This window comes from Chiloscyllium plagiosum, unplaced genomic scaffold (genome assembly GCF_037043375.1).
Source record: "Chiloscyllium plagiosum isolate Xiang-an unplaced genomic scaffold, Cpla_swu_hap1 HiC_scaffold_13, whole genome shotgun sequence".
NCBI classification, from domain to species: Eukaryota; Metazoa; Chordata; class Chondrichthyes; order Orectolobiformes; family Hemiscylliidae; genus Chiloscyllium; species Chiloscyllium plagiosum.
In genome coordinates this window covers 96,950,877-96,968,659 of record NW_028270151.1, presented here as the reverse complement: position 1 = coordinate 96,968,659, position 17,783 = coordinate 96,950,877, and the positions used below count along the sequence as shown (strand labels likewise).

Genomic DNA, 17,783 nt, shown 5'->3' with positions numbered 1-17,783 from the left:
GACTGCATGCTCCTTCACACAGGTTTCCAACTGGGTACATGGAGGAAGTAAACGTGTGGATATTGGGATTCAGGGACAGTTTTCCCCTCTGCTGGTCTGCAGTTCTGGTCACATGAATGTCTGACATGCTGAGACTTTCTGTGCATTCTTCCTACTTTACACTTTAAGCTGTAATTGAATTTATTCTTGCATAACATTCTTGCATCTTCAATATTCATTGAAACCATGCAACGTGTTCTTGGATGTAGGAATGGTGAATGTTATTGATGAAGGCAATATGTTTCATGTTACCTGTATGAACTTTCAGAAGGAAGTTGGTGAAGTTTCATTGATTCGAATTCTGTGCCGATTGAAGCTGATCGAAGGAAAAGCCCTGCGACAGCGGCAAGGTAGCATTGTCTGTCAACAACGTAGGAATCAACAGAAACCCATTTTTCAATGCAGTCTATTTTTCACGTTTTTTGGGTCCCTTTTGTATCCTTTTCGTGAACCTGATGCTTCAATTATCACAGGTTCATGTCAGTTTCAATTGACTGCATTAGCTTTAATTTCAGAACCAGACGGTTCGGGGAAATGAGGCAGGGTGAGTGACTGAGGTGTCAAAGGGGCAGCACATCACCACCAAAGATCACACAATGTTGTGGTTCAGTGGTTAGTACTGCTGCCTGAACAGGGTCCAAAGTTCGATTCCAGCCTCGGTGGACTGTCTGTGTCGAGTTTGCACATTCTCCACGTGTCTGCCTGGGTTTCCTCCGGGTGTTCCAGTTTCCTCCCACAGTCCAAAGATTGTGCAAGTCAGGTGAGTTGGCCATTCTAAATTGCCCATAGTGCATTTGTCAGAGGGGAAGTGGTTCTGATTGGGTTACTCTTCGGAGGGTTGGTGTGGACTTGTTGGGCCGAAGGGTCTGTTTCCATACTGTAGAGAATCTAATCATCATGGCAAAAGTAGAATAGTTGAGTTAAAGTTCCCAAGGTAAGCGTAAGTCATGTGACCGGTTCACTGTCAGCTTCTCCAGTCGCGCAATTGTTCAGCGCCTAGCACTTAAAGGTGCATAAAAGGTTGTAAGTTCAATGCACATGTAAAGATGATGCTACTGACATTCACCAGGAATTATTGAAGCATCAGACTGAAACGCAATTGAAAAAAATGTTGAATAAAGTAGCATTTATTTGAAAACTCCAGTTTCTGACGTGGAGAAATGTTTGTCTTCAGGAAACACGCCAATTATTAACCAAAAGTCTGCAAATATTCCCCAGGTGAATAACTGCTTGTGGACAGAGAAACAGAGGTGAAGTTTGAGCTTGATGACATTCCTCAAATCATTGACCTATCGCTGGATTACATCCTGGGAAAGTCTGTTTAACTCGTTTCATATCCTTCCATTTCCTGCAAGCTGCCCAGCTCATTAAACCAATCGAAGGTATTCGATTTAATTCTTTGTGGAGTTTGAATGTTGTCAGTAAACCTGGTAAGAGATATGGACAAGTAGTTTTGCGGTTGGGAGGAACAGAGTGTCAAACTGGAATAAGTTTGTGTCTTGTCGCAGGATTTTCCAAACTGAGATCAAAAGTATTAAATGGACTCACTCCCCTTTCGGGTGATTGCCGCCAGACTTTCAAGGCAACCGACGGTAATGATAATGATGCTTTACATCGACATGCCAAATCTTGCTCACTAGAGGCACCACAGTATTACAGATCAGGTGATCGGGGGAGATCATGATCGCTGTGGAAGCCTGAGAGACAGTGAGAGAATTAATCCAACCCTGTTGTTCTCACTTTTCTCATAAGCCATTTAGTCAGTGGACTGAGCTAACCGACTTCAATTTAATGCAGAGCTAAACCAAACAGATCAGTGCAAATACATTATATAATATTTCATGTAGAATGAAATGTAGAGTGTTTCCCTTTTGCACCCCCATCCAGGCAGCCCAAAATCCCTGTCGCTGTTAAATTCACTTCTGGTGTGCCTGCACGCGCTTTTCAAATATTCTGAAATCAGCTCCGAAAATGTTTTATTTCTGAAAATGCATCTCCGAATTCAATAGCTCTCAGAATAAAAAATGCCTACTTAAAACTTTTTTATCGTGCCCCACTGGGTTTGAAGTTCGAACATCTAGTTTCCACTCACTTAAACGAGGGAATTTCCCTCGTGTTTACTCTTAACTACTTCACATCAGCTGGATAACATCTCTTCGGACACAACAAAGTCTTTCCTGATTTCTCCCGCCTTATTCATTATCTCTCCCACCATTCCATTATACCCCGTCTTTTCTTTGCGAGTGGCTTTATCTCCCAGTAAACCTCATTTCCATCGTTTCTATCGACATGGTATCAAGTGAACTCTGGCCGTGTCATTCCGAATGTCCAGTAAATTTCAACCTGAGAAACGATGCTGGGTCCAATTCAATGCATGAAAACTCACCATTAAGCTATGCAATCTTATAACCGACTCAGGAAAGATGTAAGCAATTTCAGTTACAGCTGAAACGATCGGCTGAAACAGCATCGAGTCAAATCCCAGTCACATACATGGCTGTTGTTCTTATAGTTATTTCTTCTCTACGTGTGCAGAAGTAACACAGTGAGGGATCAATTGCTATTGCCAGTCATACATAAGGGGGTGGGTATGAAATGCTGAAGTTGTGAGATCAGAGCAGTTTTTATTGACATACACTGTTCGAATCTCAGACTCAGGAATTAGATAGAGAGCGATTTGAGCGAAATCTGGGCAGGAAAGCTTACCCCATGACGTAACCCCAGTTTGTGTGGTTACTCTGTTGTTTACCTCATTTGTGTGTTTTGCCTCATCATGGATTTTGAAGTTGACCCCTCTGTACAAAGGTTTCGAACTTTTGCACGATTATACAAAAGATGCAGCACATTCAAACCCGACGCTGATTCAGTCTACTTGTACAGCTACTGACACCTGGGAACAGCACTATGCACTCTCCTCGAGTTTGCAAATGATTTGCGACATTCCCATTCTTATGGATCTTTTCATTCCATCGGCTTCTCTTCTTCACGGAATCCAATTCAGCAGATCTTGTCACTGAGTAATTTCTTTGTATGTGTTCAGATGATGTGAGCAGTATATCACAGTCCATAACCTAGAAGTCAAACCATACTCAGTGAACTGTACTCTGCTCTTGATCATTTCATGAACACCAGGTAGAAATATCTATGCTCTTCAAAATTTACTCACCTGTTTTTCAGAAGCAAGACAAACAGTTCCAGGTTTCTGCTTTTGTTGTCACACGGACCAAGATTGTAAATGCTAGAACCAGTTGAGACTGTCCGCTCACCCACTCATTTTCAACCCAGGAGGTCATAGTCATAGAGTCATAGACATGTACAGCATGGAAACAGACACTTCGGTCCAACCCGTCCATGCCGACCAGGTATCCCAACCTAATCTAGTACCACCTGCCAGCACCCGGCCCATATCCCTCCAAACACTTGTGTTGCAATTGTACCAGCCTGCACCACATCCTCTAGCAGCTTATTCCATGCACGTACCACCCTCTGCGTGTAAACGTTCCCCCTCAAGTCTCTTTTATATCTTTCCCCTCTCAGCCTAAACCTATGCCCTCTAATTCAGGACTCCCCAACCCCAGGGAAAAGACATTGCCTATTTATCCTAACCATGCCCCTCATAATTTGTAAACCTCTATAAGGTCACCCCTCAGCCTCTGACGCTCCAGGGAAAACAGCCCCAGCCTGTTCAGCCTCTCCCTGTAGCTCAGATCCTCCAACCCTGGCAACATCCTTGTAAATCTTTTCTGAACCCTTTCAAGTTTCACAACATCTTTCCGATAGGAAGGAGACCAGAATTGCACGCAATATTCCAACAGCGACCTAACCAATCTCCCGTACAGCCACAACATGACCTCCCAACTGCTGTACTGAATACTCTGACCAATAAAGGAAAGCATACCAAACGCCTTCTTCACTATCCTATCTCCCAGCGACTCCACTTACAAGGAGCTATGAACCTGCACTCGAAGGTCTCTTTGTTCAGTAACACTCCATAGGACCTTACCATTAAGCGCATAAGTCCTGCTAAGATTTGCTTTCTCAAAATGCAGCACCTCGCATTTGTCTGAATTAAATTCCATCTGCCACTTCTCAGCCCATTGGCCCATCTGGTCAAGATCGTGTTGTAAACTGAGGTAACCCTCTTCGCTTTCCACTACACCTCCAATTTTGGTGTCATCTGCAAACTTACTAACTGTACCTCTTATGCTCTCATCCAAACCATTTATGTAAATGACAAAAAGTAGAGGGCCCAGCACAGATCCTTGTGGCACTCCAATGGTAACAGGCCTCCAGTCTGAAAAACAACCCTCCACCACCACCGTCTGTCTTCTACCTTTGAGCCAGTTCTGTATCCAAATGGCTACTTCTCCCTGTATTCCATGAGATCTCACCTTGCTAATCAGTCTCCCATGGGGAACCTTGTCGAACGCCTTACTGAAGTCCATATGGATCAATCGGTGTTAAGATGATGGTCTGAATCGGGTTCTTCTAAAAAGAATAATCTTCTTATCCATTAATTTCTGGTTTATGTGCCCACCTGTCTCCCGCTGGGCATCTGTGTTAGCGCTGACCACAGCAGTTCCCGCAGTCTTCAGCTTTTTGTAGCATGCACCTTCGAGTATGACATCAAAAGATGTTCACAGTTACTGTGTGATACTCTCCCAATGGAGGCAGCTCTAGTTAGATGAACGTGAGGGAGAAGATGATAGGTCAGAAGGAGCAGTGATCAAATGGGTGCAGAGGGCGGTGCCAAATTGGAGGCTTGGGACTTGAGGGAAGGGAAATGAGGAAACTGTTCAAATCCACACTAATCCTGCGAAGTGACAGAGTTCCAACACTGAATATATAGCCTTCCTCCTCCAGGCATTGGGTGGTTATGGTTTGGCAGTAAAGGAGGCCCAGGACCTGTACGTCTTTGACGGAGTGGGAGGGCAAGTTGAATTGTTCAGTCACGGGTTGGTAAAGTTGGTTGGTGCGGGTGTCCTAGAGATATTCTCTGAAATGATCTGCAAGAAGGAGCCCTGTCTCTCTGATGTAGGGGAGACCCCACTGGGTGCAACGGATGCCATAGATGACATTTGAAGCAGGAGAGGTGAAGTTCTAACGGATGTGGAACGATCCCTACGGGCCTTAGATGGAGATAAGTTTGGTGGTGCGGGCGCTGGCTTTTGCCTTCCTGCGATGGCAGGGAAAAATGCCAGTAGTGGGGTGTGGGCTTATTGCGATTATAGACCTGACGAGGAGGGAATGGTCTTTTTCGGAATGCTGATCGGAATGGGACAGCAAATATATATCTGATGGTAGGGTCTGTTTGCAGATGGCAGAAGTGGTGGAGTATGATATGCTTTATGCGGAGGTTGGTGGGGTGAAATTTGAGGATCATGCAGTTCAAGGCCGGTGGTGCATGAAGTGGAGGAGATGCACTGGAGCGCATCGTCAACCACGCGGTAAGGGACTTTGCGATTATGGAAGAAGGGGACCAAACTGGGACTTTTTGAGGTGGAATTGGTCATCCTAGGAAAAGATATGGTGGAGGCGGAGGAATTGGGAAAAAGGGATGGCGTTTTTACATGAGGTGTGTGCAATACTGGTAGCTGTGGAAGTCGGTGGGCTTGCAGTATATGTCTGTAAATAATCGTTCGCTGGGGCGGTGATGGGCAGGAGAGGGAAGTTGCCAAGATGATCTAGGTAAATTTGAGGTCGGGGTGAAAGGTGTTGGTAACGTTGGTAAACAGTTCAACCTCGTCGTGGAAGCACGAAGTGACGCCCAATACATTCATCAATGTAGCAGAGGAACAAGTGGAGAGAGGTGCCAGTGTAACTGCGAAAGTGGACAATTCCACACATCTGACAAACAGGCAGGCATCGCTAAGTCATATGCGGGTGCCCATGACTACACCTTTGGTTTGGAGGAAGGGGTAGGATTGGAAGGAGAAGTTGCTGAGGTTGAGGACCAGTTCAGCCATTTTGATGAAGGTGTCGGTGGAAGGGTTCTGGATGGAATGGGGTGAGATGAAGGGACTGATGGCTTGGAGACTTTCTTCAGGGCAGATGAATGTGTACAGGGACTGGATGTCCAAGGTGAAGATGACGCGTTGGGGCCAAGGAAACAAAAATCTTGCAAGATGTGAAGTGCATTGGTGGGGTCACGAACGAAGGTGGGGATTTCCTGTACTGAGGAGACAGGAAGGTGTTGAGGTAGGAAGAGATGAATCGATTCGGACAGGCACAGGCTGAGACAACAGGTCTTAGGAAGGAGGTAGAATCAGGCAGTGCAGGGTTCTTGGACAGTGAGGTTGGAGGCTGTGGATGGGAAATTCCCCAGAGGTGTTGAAATTGTGATGGTCTAGGAGACGATGGGAGATGAGGCTGTCATCGGGGCAGCAGGAAAATGTGTCAGCGAGTTTGCGCAGGCTTCAGCAGTGTGCCTCAGGCCGACTCACAAGCCTCATTCCTGATGAATGGCTTATGCCTGAAACGTCGATTCTCCTGCTCCTCGGATGCTGCCTGACCTGCTGTGTTTTTCCAGCATGACAGTGTCGACTCATTCATTATTCCGGTTTCATTTCACACTGCCAGGTCCGTGCTGTCTGTTTTCCTCCAGAAAGCATTGTTCTCATAACCTGCTGAAACATCTGCCAGTCTCAGACAAAAACAGAAATTGTTGTAAAACCTCAGCAGAGCTGGCAGCATCTGTGCAGATGAATCACAGGTAACATTTCAGATCCACTGAGTCCGTCCCCCCACAGATGCTGCCAGACTTTCTGAACATTTCCAGCAACCTCTGCTGGTATTTGATTTTCAACATCGGCAGTTCTTTCGTTTCTTTCTTATTTTCAACCAACATGATTTGGCTAAAGATTATGTTAAATGTTTTGAATATGACTGCGATAGAACGGCCAGATTCCACCAGTCCGCTCCTGCTACTTGGTTCACGTGACCAATGCCTTTCCACTTGGTCGCCGCGCCCTACAGCTGCATTTCATATAAATTGACAAATTCATGGTCCTCTCTCGGATTGGTAATCAGGAGCGAGATTGTTTGAATTGTTGAAAAAGTAAGATAAACTGAGAAAATACAGGCTATTAAATGGGGAACCGGAAGGGAAAGAGAGAATAGTGAATGTTAGTGTTCTGACAAAATTTAAATGTCATTGCTGAAGATGCAGAAAATGCTATCATTCACAAACATAGCACAGTGTGGAATGTAACTTTTGGTACAAGCAATGCAAGCAGATTGCAAAATCTTAGTCTGAAAGTCTTGTTGCAACTATTTTAGTTTTAATGAATGCACACATTGGTTTCAGTGCTGTTATGGTTTCCTAAACTGCAGAAGGAAAACCTTGCCTTCGAGGATACGTGGGGAATGTTCACTGATTCATCCTAGTAATGGCAGGACTGTCCTCTGCAAGCATATGAGTACAATTATTCAATGCTCCATGGAGTTTGGAATAAGAGGTGAAGGGAAAGTCTCCATTTACAAATTAATCATTCAGTAGAACTCAATACAAGTACACATGAAGTGATGGAAAAAGTGGGCAAGAACACGGAAATACGATACACAATAGCTACGATAATTACTGCGTGGAAATTATTGAATTCAGATCTACGGTGGCCTTTGGTAATGATATTTACTGTCCAGAACTAATCTGCACTGGAATATATATAGCCCTACTGTGATGTATTTGAACTTCAGTTACCTTTAGAAATAGCTGAGACTCACTCAGGACATGGAGATTTCGAGAAATCATATTTAAAAAGAGTTCGTCGCGTAACTGTGAAATCTTTTGGTCACCCTCAGTGTAATCCTTGACCTCGTCCTCCATCAAAGACATGTGAAGAGTTTAGAAAGTGCACAAACGCTGCTTCCTGGATAGCAAGACATTAGGAATCCCTGGGACGGGGTTTACTGATACATAAAAGCATCAGAAAAGATATAAATTGTTTCATCGTTATGATACAGAGAACGAAGGAGCTTATTCACGAGATGTGGAAATGCTGGACAAGAAAAAACGCAAACTTAAACGGAAACAAAAGAGATTTTCACATAATGAGAGGTTTGAAGTGACGAAATCGGGGAAGCTCCCTCTTTCGAGTGAATCTACCAATTCAGTTAGAGCTTCAAAATGATTAAGAAAACATTGAATGAGAGTTTCTTCCACTCAATAAAGTTATTGAAATCCTGAATGACTTTCTGGAAATAAAACGTAGATTTCTTATTTCATAGTGTTTTAATAGACACACGAACTAACATACAAGGAGGGAATTTACCATTGAAAGAAAGGAAACGTGTGGGTGTGGATTAATTTCGAATTTGTTTTTATTTTCAGACACAAAGGCATTTCACGAATACGCACAGCTGAATAAGATTGAGCATAAAAAGTTCATGAACTTAAAAGGTGTAGCGTATTATTCAAGTTGAAGCATTGAAAATTGGGCTGATGTTCTAACATAACTGCAGATAGAAATTACATCCAAATGAGTAGCAATTGAATCATCACTTGGAGACGCAACGCTGCTTTAAAGATTTGACCACATTCACATGATGTTAGGTGTATTTCATGCTTTCTTATCTCCACCAAAAAATAGACTCTGTCTTTTTTTGTGTTTTTCAACCTCTGTACGTTTCTGCAGCACACCATTTCAGCTGAAAGATGCTCAGACTAAAATTGAATGCAATATTCAGACAGTCCTATGCGACCAATCTTTTTTTATTATGAGTACAATGATCTTTGCGAGTTTGCAACAAACTGCATAACATGAAACCAGTTCACCATCTATTTTCCCGGAACTTAACGCAGTGCACATGGGAAACGTCATCCATCTGCTGAAAAATCACCTTCGGCTCTCTCTGCACACATGTCTCTTCACGTTTTAAATATTTGCAGTGTGTTTGTTGATCAAGGAGTCATTATCCAGAAAAGGACGTTATTCAATCCACAAAAACTGATACTTTCCCATAAACTTGGCTTTGCTCAATATCACCTACTATCCGTACCCCTCAACAAGACGACAAATTGAAGCTGCTCCATGTGAGGCTCAGACCTAAACCTTTGGCACAGCACAGCCCACTATACTGGCACAGAGATGCCATGCACTGGTGACCTGCAGCACTTTGAGCGACACATTATTGCTTATCGCCACATTCCTGGTTGTACCTTAACGGTTGGGAAACCGAGATTCTCTGATTCCATGGCTGGTAACTGCGATTACGCGATCATCTTCACCAATGGTTTTGACCCCGTATGAGGCAAGTGGTGAGCTACTCATTGCAAAGATGGTTAGATTGTTAAAATGTACAACTTCAACTTTAGCATTCACTAACCCATGAGCCTTTTATTTTGTTTTTCAAATATAGAAATCTTAAAATCTTCATCTTGAATAGACTCAATGACAGGTCTCTATTGTGTCTCTGGCATCAAATTCCAAAGTGGAAACCCCTCTGAATTCTTCCACCACAGTCCGCTGTTTGGGAAGTGTTCCTGTTTTCGGAAATACACTTCCCCGTGTGTCAACTGCTGCTCCCAGCATGCGCTCTGGCACTGCACTCATTTTCCTTCTGACACTTGCTCACTGTGTTGCTGAGATCATTCAGTGACTTGGCGTCGTACAGCCAGGACAATGATACAGATCAAGGTTTTTGCATCGTTGAATTCAATTGTCAGTTTAGCCTTATTTAGGATTTTGAAATTGTCAGTTCTGTGCACAAGTTCGTGTGAAAAATATCTGAGCGGAAGTAAGGTGTTCCAAATAATGCCATTGAGCACTATGCGCTCCCTCCAGTCTGGAAAACAATTCCTCACAGACAATTTTACACCTTCTGCTGTCACGGGCTCTTCATTCTGTTGACTTCAAATCGCCACAGAATTCAACAGACCTTGTTACATAGTCATTTCTTCATTTTTGTTCAGATCATTGCGAGCAGGTTGTCACAGTGGGAGTGCGCTTGCCCCACAACCCAGAGGTCAGACCATACACTTGGAACTGTCTTGCGCTAATTATCATTTCACCAACACCAGGGAGAAATATCTGCTGCTCTGCATAATTTACCCAATTCACTTACTCATACAGTCAGATGGGCTGTGGTCCTGGGACGAGGTGGCTGAGAGGTTAAAGCGGTGGATTGCTAACACATGGTGCTCAGCACGTGTGGGTTCGAATCCCACTCTCGTCGTTGTTATCGATGATTTTCAGTGTTGCTACTTTTGCATGACCACAGCTGACTGATTGAAATTGGAACTCCAATGGTCAGTTTCTATGCATTACGCCATTATTAAATCTCAAAGAATAATTTGAGCCTGTTGCCTGAACTGCATTGAAATGTGGATTGAATTGAAATAATGAAAAGGAACGCGTTTCTCTTTTCCAAGTCAAGTTGCTGTGAACTTTTATCGTATGAAAGAGATTCAGGAAAATGAAATAACGAGAGATGCGAAGTGCATGTTTATGCAATGCGATTCTTAATAAGTGTTTTGTCAGATGAAATCTGGAGCAGGTTGGGTATAAGTGATTCATCTTGGTGAGAAGAGCACAGAGAGACAGCACAAAATAATGGTGATATTTCATAAAGGGCAGGGGCTGAGTGTAGAGGCACCGAGAACTGGCTGCAAATGGAAAGTCGATAATTGCCGATGTGGGTGCCGTGCATGGGCATGGACAGACTTACACACTGGTCTCGCCCTTTCCCCTTGGTCTCGCCAGTGATGAATGCCGAACATAAGATACAGATAAAGGCAAGATGTGGGAAGCAAGCTCCCTCTCGTTATGCACACACTGGATGCATCACATTGAACTATGAACAACTGGAGAAGTCAGCATGTTAACTGCAGGGAATGAACCCAAACTGTGTATCAACCGCAGATTAATGAAGCATAAGCATGAAAAAATGACTTCAAGTGCCTTTATACGCATGTCATTAACAGATGTTGCGTTCTAATACGCGTGTGGCTGAAAGAAGAAGACACCACATTTCAAGGTGGATGACAACAGTACCAATTTTGTCTTGAAATTGAGATCTATTTGATCACTTCACACAGTGAACAAATTCAATTTAAATAATACAAATCACATTCCCTCACCTGGAATAAAAGTGTGATTTCATATAAATATTGTCCTTGCTAAGTTATACTTACTCAACATGAAAAATAGGATGCAATTTTTATTGAACATACGTCAATTAGCACCATTATCTTATTTCGGATTGACTGCAAAATGTACATGCTAACTAATGTTTAAGAAAGAAAGTCTTTTGGAAATAACGATTCGGTGGTGATTAAGAATAAGATTAGGTTCTCATGATGTGGATATTCCACCAGTGTTTCCAGTGGTGGAAATGGTCAGTGGGCAGTCTTTCTATGATGGTATAGAGGTGTGTGAGCTTCCAGAGATGAGAGCTCCCACCTCATCTGGAGCAGCGTCTGTTGACATGGACCAGGGAGCATTGTGACATCAGTCTGGGAGTTCCAAGCACACCTGGAGCAGCTTTTATTGACATGAAACCGCAGGGAGGATTGGGACATCAGACTGGTAGATCCAACCTCAACTGGATCGCTTCTATTGACATGGAGCAGGGAGCATTGGTACATCAGACTGGGAGCTACAACGTCAACTAGAGCAGCTTCGATTGACATGGAGCAGCAAGGAGCAATGGAACGTCAGGTTGGGAGCACCAACCACACCTGGAGCAGCTTGCATTTACATAGAAGAGGGGGGAGTATTGGGACATTAGGCTGGGGGAAAGGATATTCAACTATTTTAATCTGAAGTAAATTAGGTTTCAACACCTCAGATGTTAATTGATTTATGAAGAATCTCTCCCGGGAACTTAATTAATTCTATAGATATTAAAGACAAGTCCTGTAAATGTTCTACTCAGGAAATGCATTGCTACAGAGAGAAATGTGAGTGATGTTTCAAGTCTTTGACTTTTCTTTTGTGGCCGACTCTGCACCGGATTAAATCACCGGAAGTACTTTTTCACTCATTTCATGTTATTCAGTTTCCTGCACATACAGAAAGGTCATTAACGTAATCTAAAGCTGAAAATTAATGGGAATATGCAATATTGTGATTAGGCTGGAGTTTACCTCTAATTATGGTGGGAACACAGCAAAGTAAGTTGTAAATTCCTCGATCAGTAGTGACCTCACTAATTGGCTGATCAGATTGTGAATGGTAGTTTTTTTTAAGGACAATTTGAAGTGAAACAATAATGTTGATTATCTTTGTTCTTTGTTCACCTTATGACTGTTACTGCTATTGCTCAGGTCCTTGTTTGCACCACAGCTCTGCAGCATGTAAAACCTCAGCTGTGCAGCTGGCCAGTGGTACAACCATTCGTATAGCTGGCTACTGATCAGGTGGTTGTAGCTTCGACTTTTACTTGGCGCAGTCGCATTGTGGAGATTCATCACACATCCAAACTAATCTTTCTTGCTACACTGAGGTGGATTATATTTGAAATTTTCATCTCCACGAACGGAAATTCTTTCACTATCTTCTGTCAGTTAAACATTACCAAGAACAATCAGAGTTAAAAATTACACAATACCAGGTTGTATAGAACAGGCGTATTTGGAAACACTAGTGTTCCATGCGGTGCTTCTTCATATGGTAGTTGTCAACTGCGGAATTCTAATCTGGCTTTGTGTGATTTTTAAATTTGTCCATCCCAGTCCAACACCAACTACTCCAAGTCATGGGGAACATCGACACCACGAACGGTCGGTTAAAGTCCAGATGATCTTCCAAAAGATCACGCACGTTGACACACACTTCAAGTTTCTGCAGAAAGAACCCACCTGATGAAGGAGCGGCTCTCTGAAAGTAGTGTTTCCAAATAAACCTGCTGGACTATGCCCTGATGATGTGTAATTTTTTAAAACTTTGTCTACCCAACTCAAACACTGGCACTTCCATATCATAGAGAACATCAGTCATGTCGCAGCGCTTTCAGAGAAGGCAATCCTGGAAAAGCCCCACACATTGCTCATAGGTACGCTTCGTTTTCAGAAACCAACCCACTCAATCGCTGCATCTCCTGTGTATGAAAAGCACAGAAAAGAAATAGCTGAGACTCAGTTTTGACAGTTTTTTAAAACTCTTTGGAAGTGGAATCAGATGAGAATGAAGGATGAACTGTCCGACTGTGCAGGGAGAGGGAAGACACTTTTCCCTTCTTTCAAGGGCTGGGGTATTGACTAATCTAAGGCATTAAACAGCTTCCTGGTAGAGCTGCTCTCTCTGCCTCAGGAAAAAGAAGTCCTGTTTAAAGAAGTCAAGAAGTTAAAAATCGCACAATACCAGGTCATAGTCCAACAGGTTTAATTGGAAGCATTAGCTTTTGGAGAGCTGCTCCTTTATCAGGTGGTTGCGGACTACACAGTTGTAACATACAGAATTTATTGAAAAAGGTTACAGTGTGACGTAACTGATATTATACATTGAAAAATAACTTGATTTTTTGTTAAGTCTTTCATCTGTTAGAATGACTACGTTCGGTTCACTTCTTTCTTATGTAAATTGCGAAACTTTCTTTTCATAGTTACATTCTCAGGTGAACTTTAACAATTAATGTCAATCCAGATAATATGTTGAAGGTGTTAGTCCCTGTGTGCTCTGTCCGTGCCATAATGTTTAGACTGTCGCTAATCTAAAAATAAAACAACACGCTGCAGGCAAGGATGCTTTGAGACATGGTACATTGGTGAAACCGAACAGAGGCTACAGAACGGATGAATGGCGACTGCAAATCAATCAATAGGCAGGTGTGCCCCTTCCAAGTTGGGGAACACTTCAGTGGTCCAGGACATTCGACCTCGGACATTCGGGAGCCATCCTCCAAGGCAGACTTCGGTACAAGCAGCAGCTGAAAGTGCCCGAGCAGAGGCTGATAGCGAAGTTCGGTACCCATGGTGATGGCCTCAAGCGGGACCTTGGCTCATGTCAAAGTACAGGTGATCCCATTACCCTATCTACACAAACAGACCCTCCTACACACACACACACAAACACACACAAACACACATGTTTGTGGGGTGAATTTGTACTTACAGATTTACATTGTACTTTGCTCAAAAACTGTATGAATCCATGAAAGGCTGTGTTAACTCATTTTATAAAATTAGAATTAGTCTAAACATTAAGGAACAGACAGCATCACACGGGGGCTGACACCAATTGTTAAAGTTCACCAGAGAATGTAAATTTAAAATAAAAAGTTTTGTGCTTTACATATGAAAGAAGTGAAGCTGACATTGTCATTCTAACAGATGGGAGACTTAGCAAACAACCAAGATATTTTTCAATGTACAATTTCAGTTACATCACACTGTAAACTTTTGCTATAAATTCAATGTCTTACAATTGTGTACTCCACAACCAACTGATGAATGAGCAGCGGTCCGAAAGCTAGTATTTCCAATTTAGCCTGTTGGAATATAACCTGATAGAACATAGAACATAGAACATAGAAGAATACAGCGCAGTTCAGGCCCTTTGGCCCTCGATGTTGCGCCGATCCAAGCCCACCTAACCTACACTAGCCCACTATCCTCCATATGCCTATCCAATGCACGTTTAAATGCCCATAATGAAGGAGAGTCCACCACTGCTACTGGCAGGGCATTCCATGAACTCACGACTCGCTGAGTAAAGAATCTACCCCTAACATCTGCTCTATACCTACCCCCCCCCCCCTTAATTTAAAGCTATGCCCCCTTGGAATAGCTGACTCCATACGTGGAAAAAGATTCTCACTGTCGACCCTATCTAAACCCCTAATCATCTTGTACACCTCTATCAAGTCACCCCTAAACCTTCTTTTCTCCAATGCAAACAGCCCCAAGTGCCTCAGCCTTTCCTCATACGATCTTCCTACCATACCAGGCAACATCCTGGTAAACCTCCTCTGCACCCGTTCCAGTGCCTCCACATCCTTCCTATAGTATGGGGACCAAAACTGCACACAATACTCCAGATGCGGCCGCACCAGAGTCTTATACAACTGCAACATTACCTCAGTACTCCGGAACTCAATTCCTCTACCAATAAAAGCCAGTACGCCATATGCCTTCTTCACCGCACTATTTACCTGGGTGGCAACTTTCAAAGATTTGTGTACATGGACACCAAGATCTTTCTGCTCATCCATACTAGCAAGTATCCGACCGTTAGCCCAGGACCCCATCTTTTTATTACTCTTACCAAAATGAATCACCTCACACTTAGCTACATTGAACTCCATTTGCCACCTTTCTGCCCAGTTCTGCAGCTTATCAATATCCCGCTGTAACCTGCCACATCCTTCCTCACTGTCTACCACTCCTCCGACTTTCGTATCATCCGCAAATTTGCTCACCCATCCTTCTAACCCCTCCTCCAGGTCATTTATAAAAAATGACAAACAGCAATGGTCCCAAAACAAATCCTTGCGGAACACCGCTAGTGACAGCACTCCAAGATGAACCTTTGCCATCAACTACTACCCTCTGTCTTCTTCCAGCCAGCCAACTCCTAATCCAAACCTCCAACTCACCCTCAATGCAATACCTCCGTATTTTTTGCAGTAGCCTACCATGGGGAACCTTATCAAACGCCTTACTAAAATCCATATACACCACATCTACTGCTTTCCCCTCGTCCACCTCCTTAGGCACCTTCTCAAAGAATTCAATAAGGTTTGTGAGGCACGACCTGCCCTTCACAAAACCATGCTGACTATCCTTGATCACATTATTCCTATCCAGATGTTCATAAATCCTATCCCTTACAATACTCTCTAAGATTTTACCCACAACAGAAGTGAGACTCACCGGCCTATAGTTACGAGGGTTATCCCTACTCCCCTTCTTAAACAAGGGAACCACATTTGCTAGCCTCCAATCTTCTGGCACTACTCCTGTAGACAACGAGGACATAAAAATCAAGGCCAATGGCTCTGCAATCTCCTCCCTTGCTTCCCAGAGAATCCTAGGATAAATGCCATCAGGCCCAGGGGACTTATCCATTTTCACCCTTTCCAGGATTTCCAATACCTCTTCTCTACACACCTCAAAGCCATCCATTCTACTTAATTGTGACTCGGTACTCACATCGACAACAATGTCCTGTTCCTGAGTGAATACTGACGAAAAGTATTCATTCAGTGTCTCCCCAATCTCTTCAGCCTCCACACGCAACTTCCCACTACTATCCTTGACTGGACCTATTCCTACCCTAGTCATTCTTTTATTCCTGACATACCTATAGAACGCCTTAGGATTTTCCCTAATCCTACCAACTAAGGACCTTTCATGTCCCCTCCTTGCTGCTCTTAGCTCTCTCTTCAGGTCCTTCCTGGCTACCTTATAACTCTCAATCGCCCCAATTGAACCTTCACGCCTCATCTTTACATAGGCCGCCCTCTTCCATTTAACAAGGGATTCCAATTCCTTATTAAACCACGGCTCCCTCACACGACCCTTTCCTCCCTGCCTGACGGGTACATACTTATCAAGGACACTCAATAGTTGCTCCTTGAACAAGCTCCACATATCAATTACACCCTTGCCTTGAAGCTTACTTTTCCAGGCCACACATCCTAAGTCATGCCTCACCGCATCATAATTTCCCTGCCCCCCGCTATAACTCTTGCCCTGTAGTGCACTCTTATCCCTCTCCATCACTAGAGTAAAAGTCACCGAATTGTGGTCACTGTCCCCAAAGTGCTCACCTACCTCTAATTCTAACATCTGGCCTGGTTCATTACCCAGAACCAAATCCAGTATGGCCTCACCTCTTGTTGGCCTATCTACATATTGTGTCAGGAAACCCTCCTGCACACATTGGACAAACACTGACCCATCTTACGAACTTGAGCTGTAGCTTTCCCAATCAATATCAGGAAAGTTAAAGTCCCCCATAACAACCACCCTATTACTTTCACTCTTCTCTTGAATCATCCTCGCAATCCTTTCTTCTACGTTTCTAGGACTATTAGGGGACCTGTAAAAAACTCCTAACAGGGTGACCTCACCTTTCCTATTCCTAACCTCATGATGTTGTGTGATTTTCAAATTTTCACACCCCAGTGCAAAACCTGCATCTCCAAGTCATTCAGTCGAGGCACTCTGGTCACAGAACCAACCTTTGTGCATTCAACTTATTAAATTCCAGAAAAAAACCTGAATGTTTCAGTAATGATCATTTTTGTAGTACTGAGCCTGAGCAGGCAAAGGCAACTGCTGTCAGCGTTTAATCCCATTTGAATTCACCTCCGACATGAAATTCTCACTGACTCTGACAGAATTGCATTCTTTGCTGTTTAGTAATGTCAGGAATTCATGTTCAATTTACGACTTTCATAAGGAACAGCAAATATTTTTTCCCTGACTGGAAGTCAACATTGGGAAATAGCAGTGAGAATGCTGAATTTCAACACTTTTGCAACGGGGAAGACAGATGCAATGCTTGCAAATTTTCTTGATGACTTTGTTTTTGCCATATTGATTCAGTTGAAAAATGACAGTTATTGAGTTTTTTAAAAGTATGGCAAGAGGCCTTTCAGCCTATTGCATCATTATCAATCATCAAACATCTGGCTTGTAAACACAGTTTCCAGCACGTGACTCATCGACTGGTGTGGTCTAACATTTCAAGTCTTCATTTAAATTGTTATTCAATATCTTAAGGGCTTAAGTGGAACAAAAACACCTCTGTGAACGAACAGTTCTGAGAGTGAAACTCTTTCTCAGAGCCATTTGTCAG

At 43.2% G+C, this 17,783-nt stretch overlaps 1 non-coding gene across 1 annotated transcript; it reads left to right on the top strand.

The window, feature by feature from the left end:
* The first annotated feature begins 10,130 nt into the window (after positions 1 to 10,130).
* On the top strand, positions 10,131 to 10,212 carry trnas-gcu (transfer RNA serine (anticodon GCU)). The gene has a single exon. It is a non-coding gene; the product is annotated as a tRNA-Ser (tRNA).
* The last annotated feature ends 7,571 nt before the right edge of the window (positions 10,213 to 17,783 follow it).